We start from the raw sequence: 11,252 nt of genomic DNA, 5'->3' as shown, positions 1-11,252 counted from the left end.
CTCTCGTCCTCAAGGAGACGCAGAAAGACGGACGCCAAGAACGCGGCGGCAACCGCACTCTGGGCAAGCGGCAACAGCATCCTCCCTCATGCTGGCGGGGAGCGTGCTCCTTCTTCTGGCCGCGGCACTGGGTACAACAACAACGACTCACGCAACGCAGCCTCACACTCCACCACGCCCTACCCCAACCCTGGCCGCGACAGTGGAAACGGCGGACGTGGAGGCGGCCGCGGACGAGGCCGCAACAATCCTTGGATGTTCAACCCATGGACCGGCCTCCCGACTCGGGCTCAACAACAGCAACAACATCCTCCCTCTGCGCCGTGGCAGCCCCGCTGGCGTGCTCCCAGCGCCGGCGTCCTTGGTCCTCACCCCGGTGCAGCTCCTTTCCAGGCGTACACTGCATATGGTCAGCAACACACCAACAACGGTGGCATGATGCCGTCACCATCTACAAGATATCCAGGAGGTCACCAGCAACTTGATCCAGCCTTGCTGAACGCACTTCAGAACATGCAGCTTCCTAGCAATCAAGAGTGGTACATGGACTCTGGAGCATCATCCCATATGGCATCCAATCATGGTATTCTCTCCTCCTCCCAACCCTCTGCTCACACCGTCACTGTTGGTAACGGTGCCTCCCTTCCCATCTCTCACATCGGCACACACACCCCGCCCTCTCTTTCAAAACCTTTATATCTTACAATGTTCTTGTCGTTCCACATATCATCAAAAATCTTCTTTCCATTCGCAAACTTACCACTGATAATTTTGTTTCGATAGAATTTGACCCTTGGGGTTTTCTGTGAAGGCACTTCCCACAAGGATCGAGATTCTTCGATGCAATAGCTTCGGATGCCGGTGCCGTTCGCTGACGGACGGCCCGGATGGCGCGCGCAGGGGTTTCCTCCCCTTTGAGGGGTGGCTTTTTCTGGGAATGACAGCGCGTTTTTGCTTTGGAGGGGAAAAGTGGGGTGTGCATCATGCGTGTTTGCCGAGTGAACGAGTGCTGGCATGCACAAGCAACATTCACGTGCCCCTCATTCGGCTTGTACCGCAGTGGTTCTGATATTTACCACATGTTTTTTTCAGGTGATATTTACCACATGGTTATGGTGATGTGATGAGAGCATCTACAGCGGGACCTCTCAAACCCATCTCATATGCCTAGGCGGACCGCCCGGTCATTGACCGGTCACGTTTTTTCGATCCAGACAGACGCCTCAAACGAGCCTCAAACGCCTGGGCTGACCGGCACCCCCCATATCCAGCCCAAATATGGGGCGGATAAGGGGGCGCCCGGGCGCGCCTGCCACGTCGGACTGACGAAGGGGTCCCAGCCGGAAACACCTTCAAACCCGGCGGTCCGAACCTCGTCTCCTCCGTCGGACCGGTGGCGCCGCGTGACGCAGCTCCGGCGGGCCGCGTAGTGCATTGCCCGGCTATTTAAGTCGATCGGCAGCACTGAAACACTACCATCCATCCACATTTTCCTCCTCCTGTCTGCCACCGCCGCCACTTTCCAATCCACCCGCCCGACTAGTAGCCATGCACCCCCCCGGTCGCCGGCGGGTGAGCAACGAACCCTTTCTGACGCCGGGGCGCCGGCTCGAGCTCCTTGAGCAGATCCGGGCTAGGCGTGAAGCCCGGGTCGCCGCGGGGCTACCTCTGGATGTAGTGGATCCGAGGAGGAGGAGGAGGAGAAGGACAAGGAGGAGGGGGATGAGCCGGAGGAGGAGGATGTGGGGGACGCTGGCAACGGGGATCTGCAGGTGGAGCAGTAGGCCATCCTCGATTCCCTCCGGTCGGAGTCGGCTGCGGATGCAAGACGCCGTCGCCAGCAGGAGATGCAGGCGCAAGAGGCCGCGGAGGAGGCGGAGATGTTCGCCTACATGGATGAGGTCGAGAAGGAGGAGGATGAGTCGGAGCCCTCCTAGTCGCCCATCCAGCCGACGCCCGGCACCGTCATCGTGGACATCTCCGACGACGAAGATTAGGTAGGGTAGTACGTAGGTGTAGTACATAGAATTTCTTTTGCATGCTTTGTATGGATCTAGGGTATGAAATATGAGAGAGGTGGATGCAAAGTGGCTAATTTGAGGCGTGCCCGCTCAGTGCCCACGGACGCGCCCGGGCGCATCCACGGACGTTTGAGCGAGCTGATTTGTCTAAGTCCGGTTGTAGATGCTCTAAGATTTCCGCAATCCGGCGGCGATGATATCTTCGGACCGTGATCTAGTTCATTAGATCTGCTGAAACGTCAAGGGCGCTTCGATGCGAATGCTACACCGGGCACAATCCTTCGGTTGACGGAACTGAATTCCAGTGAACGAAAAAACAGCCTCGACCCCGTGTTGCCTGCACCTGGCGACACGGGGGAAACCTCGATCGCCGGAAGCCCCGCCTTCCACCACCTCTGTTGCTTCGTCGCTGCCAGAGGGCCTGCCGGGGAACCAGCGTCATGCCTGGGATGGCGGTGGTGGGGCAGGTTTTTGGTCTCCCTGGCGCCGGAGGCCCCTTCCCCACCGCCCCAGATCCGATCTGGCGCATGCGGCCTTCCCCCTCCTCCAACAGCTGCCCTCTCCCCTGCCTGTCTGGTGCGGCGGCGCGGTCACGCCCTTGGTGCTCCTCCCCTCCCACCCTTGCCTCCTCCGTCGGCGCAACCCTTCTTCTTCGCACTGCTGTTCGTGGGGGGCGTGCGCAAGGCCCTTGGGTGGAGGTGGCCGGGCTGGTCGAGGCTTGGCCCTGCCCCGTGCAGGCCACTCTCCGTCACTGACGACGTCTCCTCCGAGTTGCAGTGCCAACATCTGCAGGTGTGAGGTCACGAGTGTCTTTTTTGGCAGCGGTTGAAGCTTCACGGTGGATCCTTGCCGGCTCCGCCCTGGTCCCGACGCTCACGAACCCGCGTTCTCCGGTGTCCATGGCATGTCGGCGTCCTACCAGCGTGGTTTGTGTCCTTTCCAGCTTCTCTGCCTCGCTGGTGTTCTGGCTACTCCATCCTCGGCAGCTCGGAACTGCGCTCCCCTTCCGGTTCCTGGCTTGCCGACGGCGCCGGTCATCACCCCTACCCATCCGCGTCAGCTCTCTACCTTGCTGTCTCCCCAACCCCATCCTCCTACACGCCATGTCGGCTCCAAAGCTCATGTTTTTCAGCGGCAGATGCAGCCCCACCCCTTCCCCCTAATGAGGTGGCGATCGATCGGCGGGCGGGCTTCCATATCTTCAGTTCCTCACCTGGTGGCTATGGGATTGCACGGACACAGGCTTGGCGAAATCCATGCTCAGCTTGCCGATGCTGGCAGCAGCGACACTCGTGGGTGTCGTTTTCCTTGTTGGAGGCGCTGCCATGGCCTCTTACCATGCCCCTCTTCGAGCTTCGGGGGAAACTCTAGGTCCGATTCATTGGATCGGATGGCGACGACGTCACAATGCCGTTTCCCTTCTTGAAGGCATCATCTTGCTTGCTTGCGGTGTCCCCAGTGTTGGCTCTGAAGATGTTTGATGTTGTGCTCATTCGGTCAGCCTCTCGACTTTTAGGCTTGGTGGGTTTTGTTGTGTCTTTTCCGTGTTCGGGCTGAGCATCCCTCTCCCTACTTTGGGTTTCATGCTCATGTGTGTTCATGTCATGTGTTGTACGTTTTATTGTACTCATTTTCTCTTCTTCTATCAATGAAAAGATACGCAAGCTTTGCGTATTCGCGAGAAAAAAAGAAAAAACAATCCTTGGGTTCGTTGAAATATTTGGTAGTAAATGCCTCGTGTTGAAATATATTTGGTAGTAATTGTTTCATTGTCAATAAATATCATCGACTATCTAAACTTGAGCCTAAATCTATTGGAACATTTCATTTTGGTTATGGAGCGAATTCATAATCATATAGAATCCGTCGCAAAATCCAATGCATGCGTTCACTAGTGACGTGTAATTTGATAAATCTAATGGCTCTCGAGTAGAGCAAGTTGGTGCAAATATGCTAGATGCAAACAAAAAAGTGTTCTTAGAGGAAAAGGGCTCCTGCCCCGGCTCCATTTCATCGAAACGAAACCATGCAGAGTAGCATGAACGGGTCATCCTGAACGAGCAAGTGAGCTGTTGGAAATAATACATGGTGATGTATGTGGACCAATGATCATACCAGGGCATGGTGGATGCTTCTACTTTGTAACTTTCACTAATGACTTGAGTAGGTAAGGTTATGTACCTATTTAATGAAGCATAAGTAGATTTTTGAAAAGTTCAAGGAATTTCAGAACGAAGTCGGAAATTATCATAACAAAAATATCAAGTTTCTAGGATCAAATCATGGAGGTGAATATCCGAGGAATGAATTTAGCCAGCATCCTAGTGATCGGTAATTGTTTCACAACTTACACACCCCGGAACTACACAGAGGAATGGAGTGTCTGAGAGGCGTCACCGAACTTTGTTAGACATGGTTAGGTCTATGATGTATATTCATGATCTGCCTTTATCTTTTTGGGACCACACACTAGAAACTGCAACTTATACACTAAAGAGAGCATGGTCTAAGTCTGTTAAGACAACACCATATGAGTTATGACATGGGAAGAAACCCAGTTTATCGCATCTCAAAATCCGGGGTTGTGACGCATACGTAAAACATTTACAACCAACCAAGCTCGAACCCAGATCAGACAAATGTTACTTTGTAGGTTATCCCAGGGAAACAACTGGGTATTCCTTCTAACACTCATTTGACGACAAAAGTGTTTGTTGCAAAAAATTGAGTCTTTCTCGAGAAAGAGTTTCCACTAAAGGAGTGAGTGGGAGGACAGTACTACTTGACGAGATTAATGAACCTTTGGAAACAGTTCATAGGACTGAAGAACCGAAGTAGTTCCGTCAATTATTCCTACAACCGAACCGAAAGTTACCACTACATGAGTGGAGACTTCGGTCTAGTCTGTAACTGAACCACACAAGTCAAGTAGAGTTAGTGAACCACATGAGTGGTATCATAACGAGATACACATCTTAGAAGAAGATGAACCTGCGCACTACAAAGAGGCGATGGCGGCGCCCATCTCAAAAGAATGGCTTGAAACTATTAAATCTGAAATAGAGTCCGTGTACGAGAATCAAGTTTGGAACTTGGTAGGGCCTCCAGAGAGAATGAAACCTATTGGATGTAAAAAAGACAAACACGGATAGTAATCCTACTATCTATAAAACAAGGCTTGTCGCGAAAGGGTTCCGACAGATCGAAGGAGTCGATTATGAGAAGGCTTTTTTCACTTGTAGCGAAGCTTAAGTCTGTGCGGATTATGTTGGCAATTGTTGCATATTTCAATTATGAGATATGGCATATGAACGCCAAAACAACTTTCCTAAATGGAAACCTTAAAGATGATGTATACATGATACAACTAGAAGGTTTTGTCGATTCTAAGGATGCCGATAAGGTGTGCAAGCTTCAATGATCCATTTATAGTTTGAAGTAAGCATCAAAGGAGTTGGAGTATTTGCTTTGATGAAGTGGTCAAAGGGTTTGTCTTCATTAAGAATGGCGAAGAATCATGCGCCTACAAGAAGTTTAGTGGGAGTTCCAAGGCATTTTTAATCTTGTATGTAGATGACATATTATTGATTGACAGTGACGTGAAATTTCTTAATACTATTAAAGAGTCACTAAAAAGTGCTTTTTTGATGAAAGACTTAGGCGAAGCAGCATCATATATATTGGGCATTAAAATCTAAGGAGATAGATCAAGATGCCTAATCGCGCTTATACAGAGCACATACATTGACAAGGTTTTAATGAGGTTTAAAATGAACAATGCTAAGAAGGGCACACTCCCAGTGTCACATGGGACAACACTTAGCAGGAATCCAAGTCATCAGACTATTGATGAGCGAGTACAAATGAGCAATCTTCCAAATGCTTCGACAATGGAACCTATCATGTACGCCATGCTATGTACAAGATCGGATGTTTCTTATGCTTGAAATGTTTGTAGCAGGTACCAAAGTGATCTAGGATTGACTCACTGGGCAGTAAAAATATATTCTAAAATACCTGAGAAGACTAAGGATTTGCTCCTAGTCTATGGAGGTGATGAAGATCTCGCTGTAAGTTGTTACACCGATGCTAGCTTCATGACTGATACAGATGACTATAAATCTCAATCAGGCTATGTTTTCACTCTCAATGGTGGTGTAGTGGTTTGGAAAGTTTGAAGCAAAACACTGTTGCGGATTCTACAACAGAAGGAAAAATATATCGCAGCTTCAGAAGAAGGAGGCGGTTTGGATCAAGAAGTTTCTTGAAGAACTAGATGTTGTTCCAAGTGAAGGAAATATGCCCTAGAGGCAATAATAAAGTTGTTATTTATATTTCCTTATGTCATGATAAATGTTTATTATTCATGCTAGAATTGTATTAACCGGAAACTTGATACATGTGTGAATACATAGACAAAACAAAGTGTCCCTAGTATGCCTCTACTAGACTAGCTCGTTAATCAAAGATGGTTAAGTTTCTTGACCATAGACACACTACAAAAAAAGACACATCCGTGACATTTTGGGCCGAACGAATTTTTTTTCTGTCATACTTATGACACTTCTATGATGATAATTGTGACAAAACCCGGCATCGTCATAGATGTGGTGGGCTCCTACCTCTATGATAAAAAATATGACAGAAAATGGGCTTTTCGTCCTGGGCGGGCCGGAGACGCAGCTGCATGACATTCTTTGGGCCATCCATGACGGAGAAAACCGTGGTAGAAGCAAGGGTGAGGAAAATATTGGGGGAGTTCCCGGTTACGGTGGGTGGTTGGGGGCCGAGCGATGCGCGTTTCTCTCGTACATACGCGTGTGTGTGCGCTCTAACTGAACCCGAGCGAGGCGTTGGGCTCTAACTGAACCCGAGCGATTGCACTGCAGGCTACGCGTTACTGGACCCGAGCGATCGATCGATGGCTGTTAACTGAACCCGATCGAGCGATTCCTTCGCTACTGCTGCTAACTGAAGCCGATCGATGCTGCCTCTGGATGAACAGTGAGCATTGTTGGGGGGTTTGGATGAACAGTTCCTAGTGGGGGGTTGGATGAACAGGACCCCATGGTAGTAGAGGCCATTGCCGCTGGGTGAACAGTACCCTGATCGATCGAGCCGGTGGAGGGGTGGATGAACAGGACCCCGTGGAGGGCTGGTTGAACAGTAGCCGGTGGAGGGCTGGTTGAACAGTAGCCGGTGGAGGGCTGGTTGAACAGTATCCCTTGGAGGGGTGGTTGAACAGGACCCCCGTGGAGAGGGCTGGTTGAACAGTAGCTGGTGGAGGAGCGCGCGGTGGAGGCTGGATGAACAGGAGCCCATGGATGAACAGTCGCAGGTGGAGGCTGGAGGAGGTCGACGGTGGATGAACAGTAGCCCGTGGAGGCTGGAGGAGGTCGACGGTGGAGATAAACAGTATCCCGTGGAGTCCCGTTTTGCGGTACGCCACACCCCTCCCAATGAACAGGACCCCCGTTTCGACCGTAGCGTTCCAAGACAAGTCCGTTTCCTCCGTTTTGCGGTATGCCACACCCCTCCCGATCAACATGACCCCGTTTCGATCGTAGGAGGTCCGTTTCCTCCGTTTTGCGGTACGCCAGACCCCTCCCGATGAACAAGATCCCCTTTCCACCGTGGCCGATCGAACACAAGGCCGTTTCCTCAATTCTGCGGTACACCAGGCCTCATTTCCATCGGCTGTTCCGTCCAAGCCTGTTGGCTCCTGATGAACAGCACGCGTTCCGTTGTCTTCCGATGAATACGACGCATTCCGTTGCCTCCCCATGAACACGACGACGACGACACAGTTTCTCCGTTCCGACCCAGCCACAGCCATGTACATGAGCCCTGACCGTACGTATGCGCGAGTAGGCGTTCGAGACCCTGCCCGTATGTACGTACGTGGCCGTATTTTCTTTCTTGCACCCTGGCCGCTGTAAGTACGTGTACATGCTATGTGCGCGCCTCTACTACAACACGTGCGCGCCTCTACTATGACACGTGCCCTTCCTTGCACGGCCACGGTTCATCGCTGCAGCCTGCAGACAGACCGATCGACCAGTATGTACGTACACGTTCGCGACCAGAATGACAACGCTACGTACGCTTCGACCAGGTGGGACCCGACTGTCACGCACTTCCTTGCGTGCGAAGATGTAGCTGGGTCCCAGTAGTCAGGGGGTGAATTGTTTTTTTGCCCGTAATATGGACGCACTTCCTTGCGTGCGAAGATGTAGCTGGTGGGTCCCAGCAGTCAGGGGGTAAACGGTTTTTTCGCGAAATACATTGGCCCGTCCGGTGGGTCCCTGCTGTCAGGTGGAGGAATAATTATTTTCCGCGTAATAAGGAGGCACCTCCTTGCTGCGGCCGTGGACCCAGCTGTCAGCCTCTCCACGTACAGTACTCTTCCGATGGAAGTCGGTCGTTGACCACATTGACCACGCCGCGCCGAGAGCACCAAGGCGGTGGACGACGGCGAGGCCTAGGAAGGGGACAACGCGGAGCTGGGGAAGACGCGGCAGTGGATGCCCACGCGAAGAGGAGTACGAGGGTTCACTGGTTCGGCTGCGGTGCGAGGATGCCGTCGCCGCAGGGCCTGGCCAGCGATGGGAGTAGTAGGGGGCTGTGAGGCCTCCGCGGCAGCACAGCCGGCCACGGGAGGTAGGAGCAGGCGGCACGACCGGCGCTGCTCTGGGCGGCTAGAGCAAGAAGACTAGAGGTTGAAGAAGCACTACGGCCGTTGGATGAACATCGTATGGTCACTGCAGCTAGAATCGTTTATATTGACTAAGTTGACAAAGCCCTCGGTACGCGTCAACTTAGTAGGCCCACAGGCCAGCCTCTGAAACGGTGCGCCCCAGATGTCAGGGGGAGGAATCATTTTTTGGGCGGGTGAAGCTAGAATATCCGAGATTGAAGAAGAAGCACGACATCCATTGGATGGACATCCAACAGCCACTGTTGCTAGAACCGCGTGTTGACTATAAGTTGATAAAGCCTTGCATGCGCGTCAACTTATTTTTTTAGGGGACGCGTCAACTTAGTAGGCCCACAAGTGTGTGGCAGAGAACTTATAACCCATTTGAGATTTGTAAGAATGTACAACCCATTTTTGAATTCTAATGGAATTTACTACATCCCATTTACAGTTTGTTAAAAGTACAACCCATTTTCAGCTAGGATAACTATTAATAATTTCAACCAAACGTTCAAAACAGAATTCAATAAAATTTCCCACATTTTGATGGGATCCGAAATTTTTTTATCCCGAAATTTCTAGTCAGATTAAATACAATTTCAATATAAATTTGTCTTACGTAAAAATCCAACGAAATATTGCGCGCAACAATTAATGAAATTTAAATTTTCAAAATCAAATAATAATATTTTATAAACTAATTACGTGTTTGGTGCATTTTTTATAGTTACAGCCCAGTTTTTATAATTACATCCCATTTATTATTTCTTAAAGCCCATTTTCTTGTTAAGCCTAATGCATCCCTCCTAGGAAAGATTTGCAGCCCAGCGGGGCGGAGAATAACAAGTTGACATTGCCTGGGTATTCCTCATAAAAAAGTATAGCTGGGCTAGCCATTTTCAGCTTGAAATAAATTAATATCTGGGCTGGATATCTGGCCTGGGCTAGACGGGCCACAACCCGCCCAGTTAATACCTTGCTCTCCTCTGAACAACAATGAAAACATTGCTCAAGAAAAACTCTACAGTGCTCACACCTCAAAAACACAAATACTGCTCGAGCTGCTTGGTCCCAGCTGTCGGCCGCTCCTTGTGCAATTCTCTCGTTTATTGACTACATTGTATGACAATGGTGTGGGACCGTGATGTCAGGAAACCAGGAGGAAGCAAAAAAATATAGTTGTACATAATAAGGAGGCACTTGCGTACGTACGGCTATGGCCCTAGTGGGTCCCTACTGTCATCCAGTCAAAATAAAGTCATCTCCTGAATCCTCATGTTCATTGACCATGTTAACAATGCTCGGCGCCACGGCGAGCGCAACAACTCGAAGGACGACGGAGAGGGCCTCGCGGGCCCTACGGATGGTCTGATACAGCGCCCGCTGCTCATTCAGGAAGCCAGGATCATCGGACACCTATGAGCACCTTCGAGAGACTGAGACGGCATGAAACGGTAAGGCCGCGCTTGGGAGCTCTGGTTTATTTCACACCTGTATTAAGATACAAGTGTAATTTACTCGTCATCGGAAACAACGCGTAAAATACAGGCGTAATGAAACCGAGGGCCCGAGGTCTGTAAGTAAAACCGGCGGGTTACGCGTGTAATTTGAGAGACCAGTGTATATTTTACTAGTCGAAATCGACCAACCAAGCGCTTCGCCCGAGACCATCTGCTTTTATTTACAAGCATCAGTTTTACAAGCGGTTTTGGTTGGAAAACGACGATCCAATCACGGCCTAAGATGATGAGTTGGTCGGAAGATCATATGGTTTCACGTCTAACCTACCCGACTTGTCGTATAGGCTATGAATGAAACATAAGACGATGAACTTCTTAAGCACGGAAACAACAGAAGAGGATGATCTTCCTAACAAGCAAATCACTGGCATTAGATCGACATGCAAAACAATACGAAGCATTATTCTCAGGAGGCACGGTGAACAGCTCGTGATGCCGCATGCCACAACATTCCAAGCTCAACTTTGCAATCAAACACAAGGCCTGGCATTACATAGACAATATTCAGAACAAACTCTTAAAATATCTTACATAAGTCAACATTCATGTGACTATGCATCTCAGCAGAGTAAATATTTACTTCTGAACTGAAGACAGGAATAGGAAAAAATGATCGACGTTGCTCACAGCAAAGGGCGTCCCACTCAAAAATATCAAATGCATGTCTTCTGGCTAACATCAATGAGCAAAAATTGACAAGGTTTTCCAATTCCAATATATTAAACTAATGTCAACTTTGACAAGCTTTTCCCATTCAAAATATGTAATGCCTATGATTGTGGAACGGGCAGGGTTTGTCATCAGTTTGTCATCTGATAGTCCGGTGGCTCAAGGTGACGACGAATGATTAGAGAACCATTCGATGTATTGTGCATGATGAAGTATTATGGAGGACACGAACCATCTGAACATTTTGTGCAGTTCCACTAAAATCAAGCTGAGCATCCCTGTGGATTTCGTATTTATATGCTGCCAGAAAACAAAGACACATCAGCACACACATGAATATTGGCC

This window comes from Triticum aestivum, chromosome 6D, assembly GCF_018294505.1.
Source record: "Triticum aestivum cultivar Chinese Spring chromosome 6D, IWGSC CS RefSeq v2.1, whole genome shotgun sequence".
In the NCBI taxonomy this organism is placed as follows: Eukaryota; Viridiplantae; Streptophyta; class Magnoliopsida; order Poales; family Poaceae; genus Triticum; species Triticum aestivum.
Note: the sequence above shows the minus strand (reverse complement) of the source record.